At 30.4% G+C, this 15149-nt stretch overlaps 1 protein-coding gene across 5 annotated transcripts in view; it reads right to left on the minus strand.

The window, feature by feature from the left end:
• LOC127720114 (uncharacterized) overlaps positions 1 to 15149 on the minus strand; it is a 57035-nt gene that overhangs the window by 12229 nt on the left and 29657 nt on the right. For 4 of the 5 annotated variants that reach the window (XM_052226529.1, XM_052226528.1, XM_052226531.1 and 1 more), the window contains one exon: positions 13533 to 13591. The gene's annotated coding sequence lies outside the window, so the exon portion shown is untranslated. Of the gene's footprint in view, positions 1 to 5210; positions 5716 to 13532; positions 13592 to 15149 lie in introns of those variants that run through there. The other variant, XM_052226533.1, reaches the window with a different exon arrangement.

Below are 15149 nucleotides of genomic sequence, written 5' to 3' on the forward strand. Positions count from 1 at the left end.
TGAACACAGAAATCTCATAACGTGAACACAGAAATCTCATAACTACAAACTATAATGAACACAGAAATCTCATAACGTGAACACAGAAATCTCATAACTACAAACTATAATGAACACAGAAATCTCATAACTACAAACTACAATGAACACAGAAATCTCATAAATACAAACTATAATGAACACAGAAATCTCATAACGTGAACACAGAAATCTCATAAATACAAACTATAATGAACATGGAAATCTCATATCTACAAACTGTAATGAACACAGAAATCTCATAACTACAAACTGTAATGAACACAGAAATCTCATAACTACAAACTGCAATGAACACAGAAATCTCATAACTACAAACTGTAATGAACACAGAAATCTCATAACTACAAACTATAACAGAAATCTCATAACGTGAACACAGAAATCTCATAAATACAAACTATAATGAACATGGAAATCTCATATCTACAAACTGTAATGAACATGGAAATCTCATAACAGAAATCTCATATCTACAAACTATAATGAACACAGAAATCTCATAGCTACAAACTATAATGAACACAGAAATCTCATAACTACAAACTATAATGAACACAGAAATCTCATAACTACAAACTGCAATGAACACAGAATTCTCATAACTACAAACTGTAATGAACACAGAAATCTCATAACTACAAACTACAATGAACACAGAAATCTCATAACTACAAACTGTAATGAACACAGAAATCTCATAACTAAAGTCCTTATTTAGACCACAATCTCAAGTACAAAAACAATAAAAATACTTCACAAACACCATTTTAGCAAATAAAATCTTAAAAATTCTCTTACAAAAATACTAAACTTACATATATTGAAAATCTGCAAATTAAGAAAGAACATAAGGTCTAGTTGTCCATCCTCAGTTCTGTTAACTAAATGTAACAATTGGCACACACTCTGACAACTTGTTTCATATATAGAACATCCCATAAATAATATGCACTACATGTAAACAAACCTGCACTATTTGTAAATAAACTCATTGCCAACTATGCAGAGCCAATTATAATAGAAATGTTGCAATATGTGTGATATGTGTTACAAAGTATAAGCATTACATAAATGATAGCAACTGTAACCAACTTGATAATTGGCCAATTTTATAATCAAGCAAAAAATAGAAAGTCAATAAACTCCTAAGTGTCAACAAGAAATAAATCAGAACGTTTTTTGCAAGTACCTCCATGCAAAACCACAGGAAAACTATTTTGATCACCTGGGTTTTCTACGTAATGACAAAGTTATAACAATGGTAGCTTTTGTAGCTGAATGATCCGAAAAGTCATAGAGGGTTCTACAGAACTCTTTGTCTCAATAACCATCACTGCTATCAGAGTAATAGTGTAATGTTGACTGCCAAAAATTTAAGCCCATTTATCAGTAAAATACAGATTTTTTCATATGTTATTTAGTGATCATGAAGAAGCTTCTGTCCATTAGTGTCCTAACAGTCAATGAAGGTTCCACAAAGTAATTTATATCTAAAATATTTTATCTTTTTGAATTTTTCACTGTTGGGGGATTCAAATGATTGCTAAAAACATACAATGTTCATGCTAATTTATCCAATTATACTCAGTATTTATTTACAGTAAACAAATAGTTGCACACTTGTAAGGTAAAAGGATATACTAGTACGCGGTAAATGCATTGCATCCGACAGAAAAAGAAATGATAATAATTATCTATCAGAATGATTAATCTTTGTACTTTAATGTGTTGAATTAAGTCTTCAATGTCTAGTCTAGATAAACTTTAAACATGTAAATCATTTATTTATTCAAAAGATGATTTTATTTATACTGCAATATAAAATGTTTGCATATGTAAATACACTAATTTCTTTTCTATTTATCTACACTTTTCCTGCATGACCTTGCATAACAAACTGAAAATGTAAAGGCATGTATAAAAATCATCAAATATGTAAATAATTTATTTATTTTTGATACCTTACAGGTAAAAAATTGTTTATCAATTAGTTTCACGTCACTGACCCATCAATCAAAGGCCAGAAAATAATTTACAAATTTATTAAAGATGAATGGGATTACTGGTAGTCTACTGAAATGAACATGATTGAATAATCAGGTATTTCTGTAATTTATGAATGTTTTTGCAAGAATGATCACTCACTAAAAATCTGCCAACTTGTCAATTTCAGATCTCAAATCTTTATGAAATTATTAATACTCAATTTAAATAAATTTAAATATGAAATCATTTTACTGTCAGTTTGGTTATATATAAAAGCAAAAAAATCACTTTTACAATGAATTCTGGTACATGTCGTTAACATTGACCTTTAACCTTAGAGGAGTTGAAGAAACATTTATTTAATGATTATTTTACGAATGGTTTAACAAATAAAGTGAAGAATAGCCTCTTTTTAGCTATAAATACATGCTGTGTATATGTTTATGTGTGATACAAATTAAGTACCAAATTTTGTTATGCGAAATAAGAAATTCTCTACACAAAGCCAATTGAAATTTACTTAAGTGATTTGCATGCAATGCAGAAAAAAAACCTTCCAATTAACAAATATTTTTCCATAAAACAGGGGGAAAAATATTTTCAATGTTGAACAAAACATGTATTATAATTTAGCAGCACTAAAACTTTAATCATGGGAGTATCTAATACTCACATCTGCCAGATGATAATTTGCCATTTACCAAAAAAATACTAGAACCAAGATTTTGCTGATGCCAAATTACAAAAATGGAAAGTAAGAAAATGTAAATAGTCAGTAAACACTTCTACAATATCAATGTTTCACTAACTTACTGAATCCACAATATCAATGTTCTATTGATTAACTGAATTCACAATGTCACTGTTTTACTGACTGACTGAATCCACAATGCCAATGTTTTACAGACTGACTGAAATCCACAATGTCAATGTTTCACTAACCGACTGAATCAATGTTTAACTGACTGACTGAATCCACAATGTCCATATTTTATTGACTGACTGAATCCACAATACCACAATGTTTTACGGAATGACTAATATCCACAATGTCAGTGTTATACTGACTGACTAAATCCACAATGTCTATCTTTTATTGACTCGCTGAATCCACAATGTCAGTGTTTTATTGACTGATTGAAATCCACAATGTCAATGTCTAAATGACTTACATGAATCCACAATGTCATATTTTTACTGACTGACTGAATTCAAAGTCATAACTTTGTCTAAATATAATACTGTCATTGAGAATAACACTTCAACATTATGTAACAAAGTAACTATTCAGAGATCACAAGCAAGATGTAAAATCGTGTTCTAATTTAAACTTATGCATAGAGTTAATTAGTACTACTAGTACACAAAGTTGATTAGTACTGTATTAAAAAAAAATCAATTTGGTTTTTAATATTGTATAATGTCTTTTGTATTGTTTCATTGTCAAATCCTGCAATGTTTGCTAATAAATGAGCTGCGTCACATAGAAATCGTCTTTATGCAAATGAATATCAATACACTCTGTAAACCTATTTTGGGTTGAAAAAATCTCTTGCATGTTCCAAAATCAATCAAGATCTTATACATGTACATGTATACATGCACTTGCATAAGGTTGATTTCTATCTGACGCAGCTCAAATGTTAATACTTACATGTAAGTTTATATTTTATATGTATAAATACTTGTATAACGCAATTTTTTTTTAATAGATATCCATTTACAGGTATTATATTAACCAGCTCAGGAGGAAGCAAATCAGAGCAGAGCAGCTTATCTTTCTTATTAATACATAAATAAGAAGATGTGATAGGATTGCCAACAAAACAACCATCCATAAAGATCAAAGTACAAAGATGTGAACAATTACAGGTCACAATATGGCTTCAACAATGAGCAAAACTCATTCTGTATAGAAAGCTTTAAAAGGCCCTGGTATGACAAATGTGAAACAAATCATAAGAGAAAACCAACAGCCTGATGTATCCTACCATAATGAATTAAAACAAAGTCTCTGCACTTTTCAAACAGCTTGCAGCAATTTTCCAGGATCTCTCACCTCAGCAAAAATATGAACAGTGCTGATTTATATGTATCATTTCATTTTTGTAAATGCATACCATTTCAAACATATAAATATCAACATCATCATAAAGGAAAAGTGTGGAATCCAAATCATATATGTAACCATAGTGAGATTTAAAAAGACAAGTAGCATAAAGACTAAAGAAATATTTAAAACTGATCTTCTCTCTAATTTCATATTTATCTTATTTTAATATGAAAATTATTACCAGGTTAAGTTTAATTTGGTCAGATTTGACATTAAACTCTTCACAACTTATACTCTATTGAACCAAAAATATCTATACACAAAATCTCATACATAACCACTATCTTTCCATATTATCTCATTTAATTTACATTTAGAAGATGTGCTCTAGAAATTATCTACTTATGATACATTATCATAAAAAATTGCTTTTGGAGGTATGATTTTATTTTAAATTTCTTTATGCTTTTCATTGGTTGCATGTACATGGGAGTTAAAATAACTTTTACGTGGACAAATCTCAACATTATTAGGGTATAAGTAAGGTATTAAAATGCTAACTTCTAAGTGTCATTTGAACCATAGCAATTGATTCACAATTTTGGTGAATTGTTGGGCAATTGGACTGTATTTATTTTCTACATATAAAATATTTTGTTTGTTGGAGGAGATTGCGTCCTGTATTTTGGACAGAAATGGATTTAAATATTGTAAATTCCGAAATTTTTGCAATGTTTATCTTTGTAAAAATAATTATCCTAGCATTTTTGTCAAATAATTGAGTCAACATTGGCAATAATAAACGATGCAAAAAATTTCCAATAAAATAAAATGGAGAGGCATGCAAATGTTTTCTTCTATCCGAGAAAATTAGAATGTCTTCCAGTTTAATTTATAAAGAAAAAAATATATAGTATTTTACATTACATCATTCTGATGTTTTTGATTTTCTAAATACAAACTTTTTACATTTTTTGCTTTTAAATAATAATTAAAATGCACCGTTTCAGAAATAGCTGCAGGTTGCTATTTATATAAATTCATTCTGACATAACCTAATTTCTGTGAAAAATAACACTTGTTATGTGTCAAAAATAGTTTATATAAACAACAGCCATATGTTACTTACAGTTTACAAATTACGTCCATACCAATCAATCCTCGAAAATGCATCAAAAAAATTCTCACAAAAAATTCAGTCCACAAGTTCTCCGAAAAAATAAAAATAGTCTGTTAATTTGTCTAAAAGTCATCAATAATCTATGAGTATTGATCCAGTACTGATCACAAGCAGTGAAATCACCTTGCTCTAGGCCCTGTGTGTTATGACAATTTATTACCCTACCTTCACCTAGCCAAATTACTACATAGTTTAGTGATGAAATCACCTTGTGCTATTTTTACCTGTTGAGAAGCATTAAAAATGATCACTACCATTTATTATTAGAGTTGGGTTGTTACCCCCATATTGTGCAGTTACGAATGGTCTTAGCTCCTTGGTTTACAAATAGCATTGTGCAGTGTGACAATAGCTATAGAGATTTACCTAAGGAATTTAAATTTTCTTTTTTTCTTCTTTTGAATTAATTGCAGGGTATTTTATTGCAAGCTAGTTCTTTAGCTGACCTTCAAAATTTTAACACATTTTAAAATCCTTTCAGTAATGTGCAGTATTATCGCAGAAGTTTACTTAAGATAAGATTACAGGACAATTGCATGATATACTCTTTTGTTGAGTTCTTTTCATTTTCTTGTTTGTGTTTTGTTGTTAATATAAACATGATAAAAGTATTTAAGTATATTTAAGATTTTTTCTAAAAAAAAAAGAGAAAACACTGGCAAGCACCTGGCACATCTGCTCACGTTGTGATGTACCATTTTAAGGCTACCATATAATAGAAATTATACAAAATAAGCTTGTATTATTCTTAGTTATATGAAAAATTGTGCCACATCTTTTAAAAACATAGCACTTATTTCACACAGGCCAAATCAGTTTTTTTACCGTCCAAATAGAAGGCCTTAACTAAATATATATTCTTTATCCTAAACTAAGTTGCTTTCTTGAAAAAGAAGAAATGCATTTGAAAGGCATTTGAATATTGTTCTAAAAATTAAGATAAATAAATTTGGCGCTAAATTGTCCTCAATCTATTCCCATGGAACTGTGGGGGAATATACACTTAAAAATTCCTAAAACCTTTCATTATCTTTTTTGCTTTCCTTTCAGTTTCTTGCAATTAATTTGATTATCTTGTCAAATTTACAAAGTTACCAGTAATTTGCATTTAATTAACAGTAAACCATTGGAGTTAATAATTTTTTTATAACAATATAACTGTTAGTCAGTCACTAGGAAGAGAGATGCGTTTATAATTTACTCCATTTAAAAATAAAGACTAAGGATTGTTCAATCGAATTAACTTTTTCAAAATATTGAACAAAACTCCCCAAAAAACATACTATTTCTTTATCTTGAAATAAAAATGAAATAGCACTGAAAAAAATGTAATTGTTTATTCTGATTTCCACATAAACAAGGATCTATTTATCATGGTTATCATTCATATAGAACAAATAAAATTCTGTAAACCAACTTATTTTCGCGACTTTTGCGAGTAGAAACATAATGCAAATATAAATTTTCGCGAATATTTAAAACTTGGATCTTTCCTTATCTAACATCATCAAGTAAATTTGAAAATCGCGAAATTAAATTGTGCGAAGTGTGCTAAAAAGGCCAAAACCCGAAATAAGGTATCCACGAAAAATAAATTGGTTTACAGTATCCTAGCTAACTGACAATAAGCAGATTGGCCATGAACCTAGGCTACTCCAAGAATGTATTAATGTTCTCAAAATATCATTATGCAGTGATAATAGAGGCAAAAACTGTTAAAAATGAAAAACTTCTTCATGCTGAATCAACATTAGATAATGTATGTAAATTCAACTCCAGTGAAGGTCCAATATGCATCCAACCAGTCACAAAAGTTCAACCAATTATAAAATGTTTTGACAGTAATGTATTAAGTCTGATCTTGCTTGGCTAATGCCCTTTCCTGTTAGTTTATTTAAATACTTAACTATTTTTACACAATTATATTTGTTATAAGAAAGAATTATTTTTTAAACTTAAAACCCATTTACACTAGACTACACGAGACTAATTTGACAACTCCATCAATTAACACGTACAAAAAACTCATTTTAGGTGTCATAATTTAATAGGATTACAAACTTCAGGTGGTAAACATTTCATCTCCATAATACTGCATCTAAATTAATTTGAAGGTACTTTAATATAAATCAAACCTTCTGATTATTTAACAAAATGATAAAATCAATTAAATCTGGTTATCAATATCAAATTTAAAATCATAATCATATAAGTTTTAACAATAAACTATAACCTGTTCATTAAAATTTTAAAAATATTTTCCATATACAATTCAGTTGTTTTTGGGTTGCTGCCTCATTTGGTGAACTTCTATTTATAGCACTTCTGTTCTCTATTACGAGGGTAGGAAGGTCCTTTATCGTCAAGCATCAAACGTCCGTTTTTCGCTACCGTTAGCGTCAAATGAGCTTTAATTTTTTTATCGTCATTCGTCAAATCTCATTTTGTAGCTACCGATAGCGTCAAATGGAGTAAAATGTTTATTGTTAAAGTTATTTTCACAAATATTTTACCGTCATTCGTCATGTGGGGTACCCCATTTGTACCCTCTATTACAAGCTGCAGGTTAACAATGTTATGTCACTTTTTAACATGATCCCATTTTAACAATTAATCAGCCTGGTTACGAACAACTACAAATGAGAAATTACAAATGAGACAGATGTGTACAATTTATCCTAAATGTACACAACATTTAATTACTTGAATTCATCAACATAAAAAATCAGTGCCCATGAGGCAAATCATGAATCATTGCACAAGATGAAACTGACCAATGAATACATTAGCAGGGTAAAAAATAAAGCATTTAGGAAGCCACTAAAGTCCAGACTCACTCACCATTGAACTAAGAGTATAAAGTTGTTGTGTAAGACATAAAACACCCAAAACTGACCATATTTAATCCTTCCATCAGTTAGCAAGTCATTGAAAACCTATAACCAAGTGAGCAAATTAGTTACTGACTAAGACTACAACTCTTTTCTCATTTCTTCAGGAATTTTTGTACAAACTTAAAGAGGTCCTTAAAAAATCATAAAACATAAAATTGAGAATTGAAATGGGGAATATGTCAAAGAGACAACAACCCGACCAAAGTGCAAATAACAGCCGAAGGCCACCAATGGGTCTTCAACGCAGCTAGAAAATCCCGTACCCAGAGGTGGTCCTCAGCTGGCCCCTAAATAAAAGTGTGTACTGGTTCAGTGAAAATGGACGTTACACTAAACTCCAAAACATATAAAGGAACTAAAATTAAAAAAAACATGTTTGATTAATTCAAAAAAGTTCGTAATTAAAGTTTAAGAATGCCAAAAACGTGATACAATTTGGTCAACAAATTCATAATGGAGAAAAAAGCATAAGAAATTTGAATATCTTTACCTGTGCAAAATCCAATTAACGCTACTTCCACAATCCTGCTAAAAAGGAGAACTACCGAAAGTGATGAACCCGAAATCCTATACTTGTACCACAACTAGTTCACAAAACAATTTTTTGGGGCCCTATATAGCTTGCTTTGCGGTGTGAGCTAAGGCTCCGTGTTGAAGACCGTACTTTGACCTATAATGGTTTACTTTTAAAAATTGTGACTTGGATGGAGAGTTGTCTCATTGGCACTCATACCACATCTTCTTATATCTATCTACCGACTAATTCAAGGATGACATCAAAATCTTTTACACAATGAAAACGACTTATCCGTTTTGCAAATCTTAAATTAAACCAAGAACTGAACAATTTCCTCATATATAGGCAAGGTAACATGTAAAAAGTTTTCAGTTCAGAGGTAGTTGAATGGATGGATGAATTGATTGACAAATTCAAAATTAATACTCAATTGCCGAAATACATTCTCCTCAATCAAAGCCAGATATACAATAGCTTAGCAAGAACATATGTTCAAAACAAGTTTCCAAACCTTAGCTCTAACGGTCATTGTGATATTTTTGTTTTTGATAATTTGCAGACCATAGATATCACAGCTATTTCAGACCAAACAAAACACATGCAGGACTTTGATTGTGGGGAGAATATAGACTGATGTTAACCTATAAAATTAAAGGGCAAGTTTTTTAAAAGTTGGTATTACAATAATGATCTTTGAGATTACTATACATGTATTGATAAATCATTTTTATGCTCACCTCTAACACTCAGAACAAGGCTTCTCACATCAATGCTCAAAAAGTTAAGACGATTTTAAGATCCAATTATGTATTTTGTCTTAAAACATGTAGAATCCATTGAATTTTCATATAACTTACACAATGAGGACAAAGTTCTACGCCAATAAGTAATGCTTTTTATTTTTATAATCCACTTCCAGAAATTCCACATTTTATATCAGACTTGAACTCCAACAAATTGTTCAAAGTTAAAGTTCTGGAATTAAAAGTTATCTGCCCAAAAGGTTCTTCATGTCTGACATGGTATTAAGCCCAAGACACCATTTTGTTTGGACAAAAATTACATGGTGAATTTGAACTGATAAAAGGTCAAGATGACATTTATTGTATTTAATAATCCTCTCTTCAATACATGTTATAATCTTTAGGTAAGAAAATTTTAAATATATTTTAAACCAATATGCTTCATTTAACAAAGATAAGTCAGCCTACTAAAACTTGTGAATTAGTTGTTATTTATAGAAGTCTGTTGGTATTCAGCTTTTAAAGGGTACATGTTTGAGATAATTTATTTAAGTCGCTGTGACCTAATGTCCTATAAGAATTAACCAGTTAAAATTATTTCCTGAAGGGAAAGTAGTAATTTGCAAAAGGCCAGACTTAAACTGTACAAAAGGAGTACTGTGGATTCATTTATTTTCGTGGGTACCAATTTTCGTGGATAAGGGAAATTTGGCATGTTCGTGGATATTTAATTTCGTGGTTTTACCGAAAGTCTGCGTACAAGCCTATACAAAATATGTCATTCGTTGAACATTTAATTTCGTGGTTCACTTGTACCCACGAAATCCACGAAAATTGGTATCCAACGAATAATAATGAATCCACAGTATTACATCCTATATGAAAATAATAAGATGTGGTATGATTGTCAATAAAACAGGCATTTACTAGACACCAATGATGTTGATAAAAACAAATGTAGGTTACTGTAGCTATGTTTGAAACAGACTCCATATTCTGTTTACCACAGTGAAATTTGAACTAAATGTTTATTTTCTCTTTTACGAATACTTTTTCTTCTGTGAAGAGGTAAACTCCACTATACACACATCTGCATAGTTTCCAGATAAACAGCTTTATTGGTAGAGAAAGCTAGAGTTGTGAGAGTTAAAAACGTCCACAAATGAATGAATTCTATTACAATTCATGTGCAATTTGTCATTTTGCAAACAGTGAATCTAGGTTTACATCCATACAACAGCTACAATTATTGGTAGAATATGATATAAAAGGCAGGGTTTGCAACTAAAAATTTCAGGGTCTTACCAGGATTTCATCTTCACATTCGTCTTTATTCAAGAATTGTCTCAGAAGACACAGACATGAAAAACATGAGTTCCTTTGACTAAAAGACATTTCAACAAGCCATCATTGTACAGAATGTATTGAACAGTGAAGAGAAACATGCAGATCCCAGCTTGGGATAAAACTACCTTGGAATTTGGAACTGTGAAAGGGAAATAGCTCAGAAAATGTTTAGGCCTGGAAGACAGACACAAAATTCCAAGATTTTTCTAGTTTTCAACCCTTGACCATCTACCTATAGCTAGCATACTCAACAGCCAGGCCACATGTTTTTAAAGGGTTCAATATGAAACCTTACATTTTCTTGCAGGTTGTCCTTAACAATCATAATAATAATAATATTGAACCTAAAATTGCTCTGGTTGAACTCAGTTAAATTTAAGGTAATTAAGCAGTAAAAATTTCAAAAACAATTGGTACACTTCAGGTCTAATTATACTTGCACTCTTGCTTATCTTTTATGCATTTCTCATTTTAACTTACTGAAGCTATTTGAAAATTCATTTTGAAAAATTACAAGTACCTGTTCGTCTTTTGAGAATAAACTCTTAAACATTCATATCTCTTAAATGATTTTGCAATTGACTTGATTTCAACATGCATCCTTGCACATTTCATATATATTTGTGTAGTTAATAATCTTTTGAATGCACATTCACCATTAAATAAGACTTTGACACCTACTTATGTCATTATAAGAAACAAAACTTCTGATAAAATTCCTCAACTTAGGAAACAATATCAGGAAAAAAGCTTTCTTTAACATGAAAATTTGTAAATAAATGATAAAACACCTGGTGATATAAACATTATAGTGCAATCAATTTTTCCTACCTGGCAAAGATGTCTTTTTCCTTATCATTAAAAACAGTAAAATAAATAAATGTTTGTACTATATGTAGAATTGATGGCATGGTGTAAAATATAAAGATGTCATTATCAAAGTTACATGTACTTAGTCCAAAAAAAGTGATAGTCAAACCGTCATTATCATGTATATAATATAATACATAAAATTATATAATAAATAGGTAATAACAGTGTCAGAGATAATGGAGTTCAAGTAGTGTACAAATTGCGTTCAAAGCAAGTATCCAAACATGAAATTTGGAGCAATGGAAAAAGTTTTCCTCGTTATAAGTTTACATACTGTAAAGCAGGAGATTTATTTGAGGGTTTTATTTTCACTAATTTCATGAACAAAATTCCTTGGGTAAATTTGATCTTTAAATCATATCAGATTAAGGGAAAAGAAAAACATGAAAATAAAAACTCTGATGAAATAGGTTAGGACTTTATAGAAAACAATGGAACTTAAACTTAAAACAAAAGTCCTTACAGAGTATTATACATCTAGATATGCATTTGTATGCATGTGTCAAATTGCCCCAATGTTTTCCTAAATACTGGAAAGTCAAGTTTCATGCAAATTGAGATGATGCACCAATTAAACATTATTAACAAAAAAGGAAAGTCAGTAAATCAAGGCTAATCTTTTAGGTGGTCGATCTACCTTATCTTCTGATTGCTGATTGAATGCAGATGAGAGAGAGAAAGAGAAAGAGAGACTCTTTTTTTCACAAATCAATTCTCCTGTCATCAAATAATGAGCCTAAAGATTTAACAAAACAAAACTTCAACCATTATATTATAAGAAATCATTAAATTCAGCTTAATAGTACTGGTAGTTAAAAAAAAGTTTTGTAACAGCACAACACTTAATACTGTTAACTAGATGAGAGCATATTTTTGTATATCAATAGTTGGCAAACGAATATCTAGGATAACATAAGAGAAGTTAATATATTATGTAGTCCTTTTTACATTTTTTTGAGACAAATTGAAAATTCCATGCAGAAAATCTCTAACCAATGACAAAATAAAACATCCACAATTTCCACCACTCCCTCACTTTTTTTTACTACAAGTTTGGATGACCTATTTTATCTTTGAAGGCATTAATTACCTATAGTAATGGTGTCCCCAGCAAATTATATGATATCTGAGGGAGATCAGAATTGTAATAATAAAGTCCATTCTATCCAAGTCACGCTGGTTTGTTATTAGGAGACAATTTTTATCTCAATACATACAATTCAGCCGTATTATCCCGTCACATAGCCTTCTAACAATTTAATCGCAGGGGGGAATTTAAAATCATTGTTCAAAATTGCATTGCGCAAAGAAAAAAAAATTAATTCTATTGTTATGTAAGTATTAGTGAGGGTTTTGATTAAATTAATGATTTTTGTGCCTTTTAATATTGTAAGATTAGTAATGCGATATATTTTGATTTACTGTCGTCTTTACCACTTTAAATACAATATCTTCATTTGAAAATATAAAAGATCAACACTTTGTAAAATTATGAGTATCTAATTCTCTATCTAAAAAATTCCAACCTTGATGCTTGCTTGTTATTTTCTCTTTAAAAAAACCCAGGCCTGTAGCCAGGATGTCTCTCAGGAGGTTATATGGGGTCTTGATGCTTTAACAGTCAAACTTCAATCTGAACCTCATAGTCTTTAATAGTATTTTTTTGTTTTTCAGAAAGGGGTTTGTCTGAACCCTATGATTTAACCTGTGCTTTAGGGAAGTGTGATAGTTGCAGGAAAGACTGCAAATGAACAGTACAATATCCTGAGAATAAACCAAGCAACAAGCCAAGACATTCTAAAAATGTCTACAGACGGACAGACAAAGTATACAATATAGCCCTGGCCTCATAAAAACATAATCTAACAGAATTTTTGTAAGAATCAGTAATATTTACCATTTTAATTCTGTTTCACCAAATTCCTTTAACTTAAAACTTCATCTGTTCTAAGCAACCTGTAAAATCAATTAACATTTATACAAGATTATTTTAAGACATACTATGTAATCTGATGTTAGCTTAAATGTTAAAGTTGCAGTATCTTAATCAACCTCTACTAATCACATAAAAGAACAGAGTTCCAATGTCCCACCCCCACCCCCCTTGCGTGGCACATAATTTCCAAGGGGAATAACTCGTTAAAGATATTTGATCAGAACTTTTCAAAAGTGTCAAAGACATTGCTGATATAAACCTATGATATAAGTTTCATAAAATTCTTGCAAGAATTGTACACATGAGAGTGCTAACAATGCAACTTTCCATATAATCAATATTTCCAAGGGGTATTACTCTTTTAAAAATAATTGATTGGTACTGATTTTCGAACTCGTCAAAGGCATTGATTAAATAAACCTATGATATAAATTTCATAAAAATCTTCAAGAATTGTATATATTAGAGCGCTCATAAGGCAATTTTCCATAAAGTAAATATTTCCAAGGGGCATAACTCTTTTAAAAATTTTTGATTGGAATTTTGTCAAAGACATTGCTGATATAAACCTATGATTCAAGTTTCATAAAATTCTGGCAAGAATTGTACACATGAGAGTGCTAACAATGCAATTTTCCATATACTTAATGTTTCCAAGGGCATAACTCTTTTAAATAACTGATCGGCACTGATTTTTCAAACTTGTCCAAGACATTACTGATATAAACCTATGATATAATTTTCATTAAAATCTGGCAAGAATTGTACATATGAGAGCGCTAACAAGACTAAACGGACACCCAGTATATCTATGTCCATGCAACACATTGCGCGGGGGACAATAAAAACTTAAACCAGTATTCGAAAAAACTCTATAGATATTGTTGTTAACTAGCCATCAAATGACTGCTAAAGTAGAATAACATGGCAGGAATCCAAGTACATGTACACTAAAATTACTGCAATGTACAAAAGAAAACAACATTGACAATAATATCAATGTTCAACTGATACAAGATGTTCCTGAGTTCTAATTGATTCAGTTGTTTATATACCAATCTGCTGCATAAATTATTAATACTACCATTTCATTTATGTGTCAATGGTTTAAGTCAGTGGTTTAATTTCATTTAGCATATATTGTAGATTTGATCACAACCTGATATGAAAATCATTATTTGATATTCATCTGTTGAGCATGCAGATTAAATAAGTAGGTTGGGAGACGGCAAGGATGGAAGATAATCTTGCATTTGCTGTTTCATGAACAGCTGTGCCATTAGCGCATGATACTGAGTCACCCCTTTATCCAACTACTGTGGTTTTGTATGTCACAACTAATTTGCTGTTCTCAAGTTTTGTGGTTTTATATAGTTGATAATATCATTTTTACATCGGATGACCGTGAGGGCATTCCGGTGTATTGCATGTTGCCTAGATTTCCATTATGTAACTTTCGTGTTGGGATTGTAACCGATCTATAAACTTGATAAATATGCGGACATGATCGAGTGCAAAATAACATTCCTTATCGCTTGTTATAAATTCATTTTTTCAATGGATACTCCTAAAAATATT

The sequence above is a fragment of the Mytilus californianus genome, unplaced genomic scaffold (assembly GCF_021869535.1).
Source record: "Mytilus californianus isolate M0D057914Y unplaced genomic scaffold, xbMytCali1.0.p SCAF_11, whole genome shotgun sequence".
NCBI lineage: Eukaryota > Metazoa > Mollusca > Bivalvia > Mytilida > Mytilidae > Mytilus > Mytilus californianus.